Source organism: Pelodiscus sinensis, chromosome 1, assembly GCF_052426305.1.
Source record: "Pelodiscus sinensis isolate ZL-2025 chromosome 1, ASM5242630v1, whole genome shotgun sequence".
NCBI classification, from domain to species: domain Eukaryota; kingdom Metazoa; phylum Chordata; order Testudines; family Trionychidae; genus Pelodiscus; species Pelodiscus sinensis.
In genome coordinates, this window is record NC_143052.1 from 97,442,224 (window position 1) to 97,455,536 (window position 13,313).

General features: G+C 46.5%; 1 protein-coding gene across 3 annotated transcripts in view; it reads left to right on the forward strand.

Moving 5' to 3' along the window:
- SYN3 (synapsin III) overlaps nt 1-13,313 on the forward strand; it is a 382,630-nt gene that overhangs the window by 66,889 nt on the left and 302,428 nt on the right. The window contains exon 1 of one of the 3 annotated variants that reach the window (XM_025178914.3): nt 302-452. The exons of 1 other annotated variant lie outside the window; for it this stretch is intronic. The gene's annotated coding sequence lies outside the window, so the exon portion shown is untranslated. Of the gene's footprint in view, nt 1-301; nt 453-13,313 lie in introns of those variants that run through there. One more of the 3 variants, XM_025178915.3, reaches the window with a different exon arrangement.

Genomic DNA, 13,313 nt, shown 5'->3' on the forward strand with positions numbered 1-13,313 from the left:
CCCTTTTAGGCTTAAACAGGTTGAAGTGGCTTAAGACAAGTTTAGGCATGATTTGAAAAGAGGTTTATAGATGTGTGCATAAACCTGCAGATATTTGGGAATACACTTTGCCACCTGTGTTTAGTGGATGCAACCATTTTTTAGGTTTGTTGTGTTTTGAAATAACCTACCCCCATAACTGGTGGTTGTTTCTTAGAGCCCAAAGCATAATGCATGGATATTTTCTTTTTCCTTCTACTCCTAGTGCCTACATCACAATAGAATTCCCTGAAGGTAAGAATGGTAGTCAAGATACACCATTCCATGAATTGGCCAGTAGACTCCAGGTGTTCTGTTTTTCACCTCTTTGAAGCTGATCCTGCTGTCCTGACCCATCAAAGGATCCCAGCCTATTACTAAAAGCAAGATCTAAATGATGGTCCCTGTACATATTTGGAAACACTGAGCTGCTGGTATGTGTTAATCTTCGACATAATACTGGGGATGATGTCAGTGATGGTAATCAATGTGACCTACTAAAGGTGCTAAATTTACAGGGTTGGTCCTACCAGGCCCCTTTCAAACCTCACTAGGTGGAGAGACTAATAGATGCCATGTCCATGTGGCCCCTGCCAAGCTGCTTCTTCCCTATGGTAGTGGGATAGCTTTCCCAGTGGAGTATGCCCTTGTACAGGTGGACCATGCTCATTATCATTATAATCGATGGGATCATATCACCAGCACAGCCCCAACCTGGCCCTTCCCCCACCTCACAGTCAGGGCAGGACAGCAGCGGCTAGGACTGAGACACACATACTGATGCCCACACCTGGACCCCACGGCAGCCTAGCTATCTTTCTCATTCTCCTCATAGTCTCTATGGCTTTGGAGTGAGTCAAATTTGTCAAGCTCCAGCCCTGAATATCAGTCCATCAGCCAACACTGGCTGATTAGTGTCATGATCATGTAGCTGTGATCAGCTTCTGCCTTCTCCAGTGCTGTGAATAAGGCTACCTCATGGCAGACATGGAAGTATAACCAGTGGGTATTTTTCATTAGCTGGAGGGTTGGTTGGTATTCCGCTGTTCGCTCTCTTGCTGTTACTGATTTACTGCTTCCTGAACTGACTAAGGACAGCTGAGCCTCTCGCAAGCTAGGAGCAGATTCAGCGTCTGTGGAAGAGACTGTCTATGTACACCGTATTAATTGCTGTTGCTGTAAAACAATGATTTGTGAGAGATGGCCCTTTTCAGCCCAAGGCCACTTTACTCATGTGTTTTTACAAGAGAGGAAGAAAACACTGAAACCCAAGCAATGTACTGCTTGGCTGATTCCTCTCACATACACTGGGGCTTTTTGTAGTTGCTAGGCAACCAGCTGAGGGAGGCAGTGTGATTGTGTAGCGGGACCTGAAGAAATGATTGAACATGTCACCAGCAGTGTCTGAGCAGATTTTTTATAACAAGTCAGTTGACTGAATCCATGTTGGTTTTGTGCCTTTCGCAGTATTCTGCCTGGATACATCGGCTGTAGCATACTTGTATAGCTCTCAGTCCTGTACTGCTTATTATTTGTGTTACAATAGTGCCTGGGAACCCCAGTCAGGGACCAGAACCCCATTGTGCTAGGTGCTTCACAAATGGGGTGAGGAGAAGCCCCATTCTGCTCTAATTTATGATGGTTTGACACTAGTGTGATTCCACTGACTCTGGGAGATGTGAATCAGGACCGATATATACATAGAGCCATTATATAGCTCTAAAATTAAATGATGCTCCTGTGAATCAAACAGGCCAAACCAGAGTTCAGCTCATTCTGAAGTGTTGGGCTACGTCTAGACTGGCATGATTTTCCGGAAATGCTTTTAACGGAAAAGTTTTCCGTTAAAAGCATTTTCGGAACAGAGCGTCTAGATTGGCACGGACGCTTTTCCGCAAAAGCACTTTTTGCGGAAAAGCGTCCGTGCCAATCTAAACGCGCTTTTGCACAAAAAAAGCCCCGATCGCCATTTTCGCGATCGGGGCTTTTTTGCACAAAACAAATCTGAGCTGTCTACACTGGCCCTTTTGCGCAAAAGGGACTTTTGCCCGAATGGGAGCAGCATAGTATTTCCGCAAAAAGCACTGATTTCTTACAGTAGGAAGTCCGTGCTTTTGCGGAAATTCAAGTGGCCAGTGTAGACAGCTGGCAAGTTTTTCCGGAAAAGTGGCTGATTTTCCGGAAAAACTTGCCAGTCTAGACACAGCCCTCGTGTTTGGCACACAGCAAATGGTTTCCAGCAGAGGTCAGCAACCACATAAAATGCAAGTACCAAATACACTTTCCAATAAAAAGCAGCATGACTTTCCAAGGACCTTTCTTGTCCAGATAAGAGTCTAAACCGTGATGCCAATGCTAATACTTTTTCTAAAATCCTAACCTTAACATAATCAAATTATTAGATAAGTTTTGAACGTCTTCTCATGAGTCAATTTATATTGCCTGCAACAAAACCATCACAAAGCCACTTCAGCAGCTGGCACTAGTTGGCTCTGGAGTAATAATTGCTAGTTGGTGACAGCTAATAGTGCATGTAGTGGTAAACAAAATAGAAAGACCTGATATGGTTAAGTGTTCATAAACTGAAGCGGAGAGACAAGTCAGCCATAAAGCAGATATTGCTCAGTCACAAAATATGTGAAGTGAAAGAGCAGCAGTGCAGCAGTAATTGTGTGTGTGTGTGTGTGTGTACACGTACACATTATGGAATTATGTGTGTAGGTTTTGTTTTGTTTTTTCAGAAAGTGCTTGAAACCTGACAGGCAGATTAGATTGGCTCTTGTGTAAGAGGTGTTGTGTTCATCTACCTATTTTAACTTCCTAAGATAGCTGAGAGATGACAAAGCCATTTCAATTCACAGGCTTGTTATGGAAAGATGCTATTGAAATGAACAGAGTAGCATCAAAAAAGTGTGAATGGGCTCTCCCTAAATTGTAAATGTAATAGTTAGAATAGATGCTCTCCAAGGACTTTTGTGAGGTCACATGTTGCTATGGTAATGCAATGGAAGCTTCTTATATCAGAAGGATATATTGTGCACTAGAACTCATTATTTGGTCCTTTGGAGTAATGTGCATGAACACAATAGGTGTTGACCCATTTGGGAGTGAAGAGGCTTGGTGCTTTGGTATCCTGGATGGTACCCTTACCTGCTCAGGCCAAGTGAGGCCATTCAACGGAGAAAATGGTTTCATAGATCTATGCATATCTTTCTTCCTTACTCTGGTGCGTATCAATCTTTCTTTTCTTTTATCTCCTCCCTTTGTCTTCTATTTCTTAATGTTACTCCTGCTGGATTTACCATCTTAGTGTCCCTATTGTTTTACAGCTTCCCAGAATGGGATGTGTATGTTTGTGTGTGGCATTGCAGGCTTGTTCACAGCAATTTCTATGAGGGGTGGGCTTTTTTTGTAAATGTGGACCACCATTTTTTTTAAATATAAAGGAGTTCAAAATAGTCATGTTTACATATCCTAAGACAGCCCCTGTTGCAAAGGATTTACAATTGAAGTATGTGATGAGAAGTATGCATCTCCCCAGAATTGAGCAAGTTCGGGGCAGCACGTGCCATGGAATGTTCTTTCTGATTGGCTAACTGGACCCAGCCTGGGGGGCGGGAGCTGCTTTAGGTGCATGCACACATGGTTGCATGGACCCAGCGAGAACTTCAGGCACAGCAGAGGGACAGCAGAGGGACAGGCAGGGTGAGGGAGTAGTTGGTAGGGTGGCGCTGCGGGCCTGTTGTGTTGTGCAGCATGGGGTGTTGTTCTCACCCTTTCCACCCCCTCCCTTGCAATGGGCCTGCATTGGCTGCTGTGAGAGAGAAGAAGCCACAATGAGCTCAATATGAGAAGAGTCCACTTGCTCAAATGACCTGATCTCATTCCATCTGCTGAACTTCCTCACTCTCGCATGCATGCCTTTCTCTTTAACCCCTCACTGTCCTCTTCCCCTCTGAAAACAAACATTCAGGAGTCTGTTCCATCTTAATTCCCCCTCCCCCTGCCAAACTCACTTGTAACATCACTTGTGTGCAGAGCTGCCGTGGTACTTGGTGCCAGGAACCAGCATGAGCCAGGACTGAGCCAGCCTGCCCGTGCGCTGGCTCCTAAATTGCATCCAATGCAGAGCTGCAGCAGAGGGTTGATGCTAGGACTACACCTGTGAAAAAATTTACTGGTGGAACCGTGGGGGTGGGGGATTGTGTGTAGCCAATAGCGTTAACTGATAGGCACTCGCTTATTGGTTAATCGTTTAACTGACTACACTGTTACAGTCCTAGACCAAGTTCAGAACCAGTATTCCGTCCTCCTCCTCAACCTGTCAGTTGCTCTTGATTGCACTGATTTTGCCTTTCTTGATATCTAGTTCCATTTGTACCTTAATCACTCCTTCAGCATCCTCATTGTCCTCATCTTCCACAGCATTCTTCTCTTTGGGTATGTCTACACTACCCCGCTAGTTCGAACTAGCGGGGTAATGTAGGCATACCTCACTTGCAAATGAAGCCTGGGATTTGAATTTCCCGGGCTTCATTTGCATAAGCGGGGAGCCGCCATTTTTAAAACCCCGCTGGTTCGAACCCCGTGCAGCGCGGCTACACGGGGCACGAACTAGGTAGTTCGAACTAGGCTTCCTAGTTCGAACTACCGTTACTCCTCATTTCATGAGGAGTAATGGTAGTTCGAACTAGGAAGCCTAGTTCGAACTACCTAGTTCGTGCCCCGTGTAGCCGCGCTGCACGGGGTTCGAACCAGCGGGGTTTTAAAAATGGCGGCTCTCCGCTTATGCAAATGAAGCCCGGGAAATTCAAATCCCGGGCTTCATTTGCAAGTGCGGTATGCCTACATTACCCTCCTAGTTCGAACTAGGAGGGTAGTGTAGACATACCCTTTGTTCCTTCTGCACCTTGTCTCTGCTCAGTCTCATTCACCAACATAAATTCAGCTGTCATATCTAAGCTAATGACCCACAAATCTACCTCTTCTTCAGATCTGTCTTATCTGCTGTGTCTAGACTGCATCCCTTTTCCGTAAAAGGGATGCAAATTAGACACATCGCAATTGCAAATGAAGCGGGGATTTAAATCCCCCCGCTTCATTTGCATAAACATGCCTGCCGCTTTTTTCCAGCTTGGGGCTTTGCCAGAAAAAAGCGCCAGTCTAGACGGGGATCTAATAAAGCCTTTTCCGAAAGATCTCTTATTCCTTTTTTTAAGAGGAATAAGGGATCTTTCAGAAAAGGCTTTATTTTCCGAAAGATCCCCGTCTAGACTGGCGCTTTTTTTCTGGCAAAGCCCCAAGCCGGAAAAAAGCGGCAGCCATGTTTATGCAAATGAAGTGGGGGGATTTAAATCCCCGCTTCATTTGCAATTGTGATGTGTCTAATTTGCATCCCTTTTACGGAAAAGGGATGCAGTCTAGACACAGCCATCCTGTGCAAAGTGGGATCTTGATACTTCTCTCTGACATCTCCATGTGATGGCTGAGAGGGCAGCTTAACGTCAAAATGACTAAATCAAAGTTCCTATCATTCCCCTCTCTCCATGTTTTGATCACTGTGCATAAACAACATCATCTTTCCAATTACTCAGGCCTTTAACTTTTGTCTTAACCATCCCTTGGATGCTAATGTAACCACCACCAAAGCGGATTTGAACCTGGGAAGCTGACTATAGGAGCCTCTACCCTCTGAGCTAAAAGCCAACTAACTCCCAGCCACTGCTGTAGAGTTCTCTTGATCTTAACTGTTGCAGTGTCTAGGTGCCACCTGCAGTACTCAGTAACCACACTAGGGCTATGTCTACACTCGCGGCTTCTTGCGCGAGTAATATGCAAATGAGGCTAAACATGGAATATTGCCGAGCCTCATTTGCATACCTAATGAGCCACCATTTTTTTCAGAAGAGGCTCTTGCGCAAGAAGGAGCTGTCTACACTGCCCCTTCTTGCACAAGAAAAACCCTCTTGCGCAATGCCATTCTTCCTGAAAAGTAATAGGTGTAATGGCATTGCGCAAGAGGGTTTTTCTTGCGCAAAAAGGGGCAGTCTAGATGCTCCTTCTTGCACAAGAGCCTCTTCTGAAAAAAATGGTGGCTCATTAGGTATGCAAATGAGGCTTGGTGATAGTCCATGTTTAGCCTCATTTGCATATTACTCGCGCAAGAAGCCGCAAGTTTAGACATAGCCTAGCTGTGTGGGTTACACTAACATCCAGGCTGTGTCTGAATCTTGCTAGTCCTTCCTATGTAGCATCTCTAAAATACAGTCTTTGCTGTCCATCCACACAGCTACAACTGTTCTCAGGGCTATTATCATCTATGTTTTGATTACTGCATCCTTAAGTCTAGCCTCAATAAATGCCATGTTGCCTACTAGTATACATTTTGATTGTTGCCTGCATTCTATCTCCTCGCTTATCACTTTGGCAATGTCACACTCTCAAATGGCTCTTCCTTTCTCCATCAGACTAAACATAATCTACTTTTCTAAACTTTTCAAGGCCCTTCAAAGCCTGTTTCCACCCTCCCTGTCTTCTCTCCCATTCTGTCAAGATATCAGCTCCTACCTCTAATCAGCCAATGATGGCAACCTCTATTACCCCATTCTTAGATTTTCAAACAAGAATGTTTGTGCTTTCTCCCAGGCTGCCCCTCTCATATGGGAGGTAGGCCCCATAAATATCTAGAAAACTTACTCAATTATCTTCCTCCGATCCCTCCTTAAAACTGTCCTTTGCGGTGATGCCTACCAAGAAACTGACATTGGTGAGGCAGCTGGTGTGATGATGAGGCTGCTGACCCATATTGCCTCTTCTGTCTCTTGTTCCATACTCAGATTGTAAACTCATTGGAGTAGGGCCCATCACTTTGTCCTGTGTTTGTACAGTGTCTAGCATAGTGAGACCTGGTGCCATGATTGGAGATCCTGGATGCGACAATAATACATATCATGTTTGGCAGTGCTTGGGGCTGGGGTAGACTTATAGAATGATAAAATTATTTAGGGTTTTGTGAATCACTGGGCAGAGTTGGCACCCTGAAATCAGCCCGGGTGCCACCTCTGCCCATACATCTACACAAGCAATTTCATCACTGGACCCAACCACATCAGCCACCAAATCAGAGGCTCATTTAACTGCAAATCCATTAATGTGGTCTATGTGCCATCAAATGCCAGCAATGCCCCACTGCCATGTATATTGGCCAAACTGGACAGACTCTACAGGAAAGAATTAATGGACACAAATCAGATATCTGAAAAGGCAATACACAAAAACCTGTTGGAAAATACTTGAATCTTCCTGGATACTCATTAATGGATCTCTAAGTCGCTGTTTTGTTTCAAACCAATTCCACAAGCCAAATACATAGAGAAAGATTGGAACTTAACTTCATTCACAAGTTTTATTCTTATTCAAATGGTATGAACCACGGCTGGCTCTTACATTATCTTCCACATTTTAATGACTTAATCAACCAACCAAACAATGAAGGTGCTAATGGTTCTTATCAGCCTCTTGTAACTTTTTGAACTATCTACACTCTGTCTCTTTTTTTTACTCCCCTCCTTTTTTCTCTCCTTTTTTTCCTTCTTCCTCCCCTTCTTCCTTCCCTTATTTATTCTTGGATCTGGACTTCTAACACTCCTGTCATCTGAAGAAGTGGGTTGTGCCCATGAAAGCTCATGATACCATCTATATGTTTTGTTAGTCTTTAAGGTGCTACTAGACTATTTGTTGTTTAAGTTTTTCTTGAAAATTATAGTTTGTAATAAAATCTATAGAAATAATCTTGTAGATAAGTATATCCAGTCAGCTTTTAGAATAACCTCTTATAGATCTCCATTCAGTTTGGTATAGAGCCCTTGTTATTTAATCACTATTATGCTGTTTAAGACTCTTTCATGAGGGAGGAAGGCAGTGCCAACTAGTACTGCAAATTGTTTCTCACTGGAGAGATTTCCAGATGCTAACTTTGAACCACAGCCCACATCTATGGCCTTGATGCAGAAATTACGAGGTGCAGTTCTAGGACCTGTGTTATGCTGGAGATCAAACAAGGTGCTCGCAATTGACCTGTCTAGCCTCAAAATCCATGAACCCTGCTGTGAGTTTTGTGTGGGTAGGCCCCCGCAGTGTTCTGGTGAAGAGATTGGGGCTCTACATGGATACAGATAGTAGGGTGAGTAGAGCAGCTTGCAGGATCTAGACCCTAGTTGGAAAACATTAGGCAAGTCTCCAGTTCCCAAATCCTGAGTCTACTGTGTTTAAAACCAATCAAAAGGAGTTCTTCTTTTCTACCTTCCCTGACCCTTTTCTGTTCCTTTGTAATGTCTTTATATTATTCCGTGTGATCTTGCACTAAGATCTTCAAAAGGGGGACTACTTTCTCTGGAGATCTATTTTTCATTGTGCTTAGCATAATGGAGCTATGACTGGAGCCTAGGGGCATTAGAACATTAAATAACCACAATGGTAGACAGAACGTTAATCATGACTTCTTACTCAGAAAGAGAAAAACCTACAGCTTCTGCGGGGATCAAAGACTTCTTAGAGTATGGGATGTTCTCCCTGAAGAGACTTTATTTTATTACAAAAGAAAAGGGGAAGGTGAAATCTTGTTAGAATGGATGTTAATCTAATTTCTGTTTTTAAAAGTATTTTGGCCTTTTATTTTTCTTCTCTGGTTGCTCATCAGGAAGCAGAGCAGGCAGAGTCCTTTGGCAAGAAGCCAGGTACCTTAAATGAAATGTCTAATATGAAAAGCTGCATCCATCACCATCATGTCTCAAAATGTAACAGAGCCAATCAGAAAAGGAATTTAAGTCTTTTGCCAATAACACAGGACATCTTTGGTGGGTGCTTAAGACTTTCTATTGGGCAAAATGTTTTGTGGAAAGTTGAATTTTCTGTAAAAAAAAAAGTTTTTTGATGGAAAACTCTGTTAATCATTGCAGCATGATTGATGCCACAAAGGCCAGATTGTTGAAGAGCTCTTGACATTCACCAGAGCGGGCAAATTTTTCAGAAGAGCTTAGCATGTTGGTTATTGAGTCCCTCTATAAATCTGCCTCTTTGTCTACGTCTACACTGCAACCAGGGGTATAATTTGCAAGTCCTGTAGACATACCTGGAGCAGTTTTAATCTAGCTAGCTCAGGTACCTGTCACAATACGGATGCAGCATTATGGGCTCTACAAGCCCCTCCCCCAAATCGCCTTCAGGTTTGTACTGGCATTCCTAGCCCATATTGAAGACCGTAAGACCATGATACAGCATCCTCAGCACTACTTTTAGAGCACTAGCTAATAAAACCTAGTGCAGGTATGCCTATCTAAGTTACAAATTACCCACCAGTTGCAGTGTGGTGGAGTGGGTTTTTTTTTAATTCTGCCTAAATGAAAGTTGAATTCTTCTAAAAATTTGGCCCCACTTGTGAGTGCTGAGCACTGGAAAATCAAGCCCTGAACTCTTCTAAAAGATTGGTCTTGTGATGAGAGTAGGAGAAGATGCAGAGAAGGACATGACTAACAGGCAGGCATGAATGGGACAGGAGAGGTGGAAGAAATTAGAGTAAAGATATTATAGGGCTTGGCAATGTTCATTGGTGAGTGGGCAGTTCATTCTCAAGGCTCCAATTCTGCTGCTGTAGAAGCCAGTGACAAAACTCCCCTTGAATACAGAGGGGCAGCACTGAGCATGTCCCAAAGAGGTGGTCTCTCCAAGGTAGGGTTAAGGCGCATGGCAGGGAATAGCATGTACAGAAATTTTTCACCGTGGCTGCTTATTGTACTTCTTCAGTGGCTTCCAATCCATCACCTTTCTCCAGGACTAACTTCACATCAGAAGTAGAGGAACTTGCTTGTACTCTTCTTAACCAAAGCCTTGCTCCTAATTATTAAACCCCTCATCTGGTAGGTGTTGATACTTGGAATTAACTTGAAAGGGATGTGATAACCAAGGGCCATATGTATCACTCAGTCCTCAGCAGAGCTCCCCATGGAAATATTTCCCTCTATGAGCATCCCCTGAATTTTGAGCCGATTTCTCAAGTAGCCATGGCAACAGGCTAAATCTCACTCCCTTTTTGTGATTTAAGCAAGCATTATTTAAAATCTCTTAAATAAATTATGCTAAAACTACCCTGAGTTTTGAGAGCAAAGTTGGGCAGCTCGCCATGCGAGTTAATTTAATCACTTTACAGCTCCCACTAAATACATAATTCAAGATATGCATTTTAGACAAGTCCTTGAAAGCTCTGAAGGATGTAAAAAAGAGAGGGATTGTCTTGGCACAAATCCTCTGAGTGAATCATTTTTATTTTTTTTTATTTTTTTGAGGAGGAGGAGGAGAGTGGATTCTCTTTTGTTCAAATAAATAAAACAAACAAGCAAACAAACAAAAAACCCCTTATACCTGTACAAGACTTCCCCATCTCACAACCCTTGGCAGTTATTGCTGAAACTTGATAGCCTTGCGCTGTTATGTTGAGAACTGTGACTTTCCTTCCCAGGTTGGGTCTCTTATCTTAAGGTATGTGTACACTGCAGAGTTTTGTCGGAAAAACAGCCATTTTTCCAACAAAACTTGAGTAACGTTCACACTGCAATCGTGTTCTTTCACAAGTAAATTGAAAGAACAGAGGGGTTTTATGATCCTCATTCTACCATTGTAATCCACATTCTATGAGGAAGAAGCCTTTTTCCGAAAGAGCTCTTTCGGAAAAAGGCATTTGTGGATGGGGAGGAGGGTTTTTTTCGAAAGAAGAGGCCTCCAGAAAATAGCAAAGGTGCCCTGGTGGCCGCACCATACAAAGTAATCACAACTCTATAGTTCCTGTCTCCTGACCCCTCTTAAAGCTGCAGGCACCCTGTACAAGCTTTGTGGCAGGAAGATGGCCACAGAGCAGCACTTTACCGTGCGGCTCTCCCTGCTACAGGCCTTGCAAGCCATGTCCAAGCCTCAAGCCTCCCACAACCCTCCTGTCCCTCGCAGGGAGCAGCCCCAGGAGTCCCAAGACCCACTCCGGGGAACGAAGAGGTGTGCCCCATCCTGATCTGGCCTGGAGAGAACTGTGGGGTGAGGGGGAGACCTTACAGGATCCCCAGGCCAAGTGCCAGAATGTGGACATTTATGGCCAGATGGCCGAGTCATTGGCAGAGTGCGAACACTCAGCCCGGACCTTGGAACAAGTCTGGAGTAAGGTGAAGGAGCTCCGCCAGGGACATGTCCAGGCTGGAGAGCGCAGCTCGTGCTCTGGGGCAGGACCCAACACCTGCTCCTACTATAAGGAGCTCCTAGAAATCCTGGGGGGTAGGGAAATGTCTTCTCCATCCATCCTCGTGGACTCCAGCCTGGAGACCCCCGTCATCAGCCAGCCTGAGGTCTCTGTGGAGGAGGACCAGGAGGGCCAGGGCCAGCTAGCCACGGCACAGAAGAAGGAGGAGGAGGAGACGAGCCCTGTGATTTTCTCCCTGGAGCCGGTGCGAGGAACCAGGACGTCTCCCAGGCCTTGTTGGATGCCTGGGAGGGCTCTTCAGGTGAGTGGTCTCACTTTCACACACACAGGGTGGGGGGGCGAGTGCACAGGAGACAGGGGGTGAATGTCACTCGGGCTGGACATCGTTCTGCGGTCCATGCACGTGCAACCAGGTGCTGCGTTACTGTGCAGCATGCGGATGCAGCAGGCAGCCCCTGAGCATGGGTGGGATCCTGCAGCCAGGCTCAGGGGAGGCCACATACCTCCTGCCACAAGAGAGGGGGCCGCCCCAACTGGAAGCAGGCTAGCCACAAGAGCGCAGGCACGACACCACACAGACCAAGGAGTGCCGCACACAGCACATGGGCATGCCTTTACATGTGAGGCAGCAGCCGTTCCCACAGACAGCCCAGGGAGCCACATCTATGTGTGCGGATCCCTGGGAGGCCTGGGGGTGGGAAGTGGACAGCATGGTCCTGTGGGCACATCGGGGCCCCTGTGAGACAGGGCCTGCTGTGCAGGCCCCACATGGCCTTGCACCTGGGACATCCCCCTCTTCTGGGCTGCAGACTGTTGTTCGCTACTCACAATGGAGGGCACGGCCTCGGGGACAGTGGCTGCGGGGATGACTGACCGCCGCTCCCTCTTGTGTGTTCTCCACAGCCAGATCAGCTGGGACTGAGGGCCGAGCCACAGCACCACAGCTGCCCGCCAGAACACAGGGGATCTGAAAACACACTGGGGTGCACAAGAACCTAATGTGCCACCATATCAGTGTCCTTCGTGACATCCACCAGACCCTGGTGCACAAGGTCCACACCGCCTTGGAGAGGCAGAAGCGTGCCTGGGACCAGTTAATGCAGCGGTGTGACAACATGTTTGCCGTCATGTCTTGCATGATGGTACACCTGCCTGATGCCGCTGCTCCTGGCTTCCATCCTTCTGTCCCCCCACTGTGCCCATTCCCTGTGCACCTGCCCCCCGTGCTATGCCTCTGCTCCCTTCCCTAGCAATGCCCATACCCCCTCCCCAAGTGATGTCTGTGGCCCCTCCCCTGTCCTCCCTGCCAATTCTGATCCCACTCCAGCCCCCCCTCCTGTCCACCCCTCTGTGCTCCCCGGACCCTCACAACCCTGACGAGGTCCCCAAATCCGGGTGGCACATTGAGTCGCCCCCTCCTCTTCCCAGTTCTGAGTTCCCCTCTCTCCAGTTCTGAGTCCCTCTCCCCCTGCCCACCTTTTCTGAATCTTTAATTAATACAGTCTGCAATGTTTTTAAACCAAACTGGTGTGTTTATTGGGAGGCCAGGGAAAGGGCTAAGGAAGGGTTTGTGGTGGGGAAGGGATAGGGCCGCAAGGCAGAGGCCCCTAGGGAGGAGGCCTTGGAGAGAGTTACTGGGATCCTTGAGAGAAACTGTCCTTCAGGGCCTCCCGGATGCGCACCCCAGCCTGATGGGCCTGGCGGATGGCAGCTGTCTGCGTCTGCTGGAAAGCTCAGCCCTTGTGGCTGGCATCTGCCCCCCACCCCAGGAGAAAGGCTTCCAGCTTCCTGTACAGGCTGGAGTTCCTGAACACTCGGGCATCATGTGCCCTGCCCAACCACCCGACAAAAATGTCTGTAAAGTGTTCCCGGTGGTCGACCAGGGCCTGCAGCACCATGGAGAAGTAGCCCTTTCGATTGATGTACTGGACTGCTCGATGGTCCAGTGCATGGATCGGGATGTGGGTCCCATCGATCGCTCCCCCGCAGTTTGGGAACCCCAGGTCAGCAAATCTCGTCACGGTCATGTCCATGTCTCCCAGATGGATGACCCTCC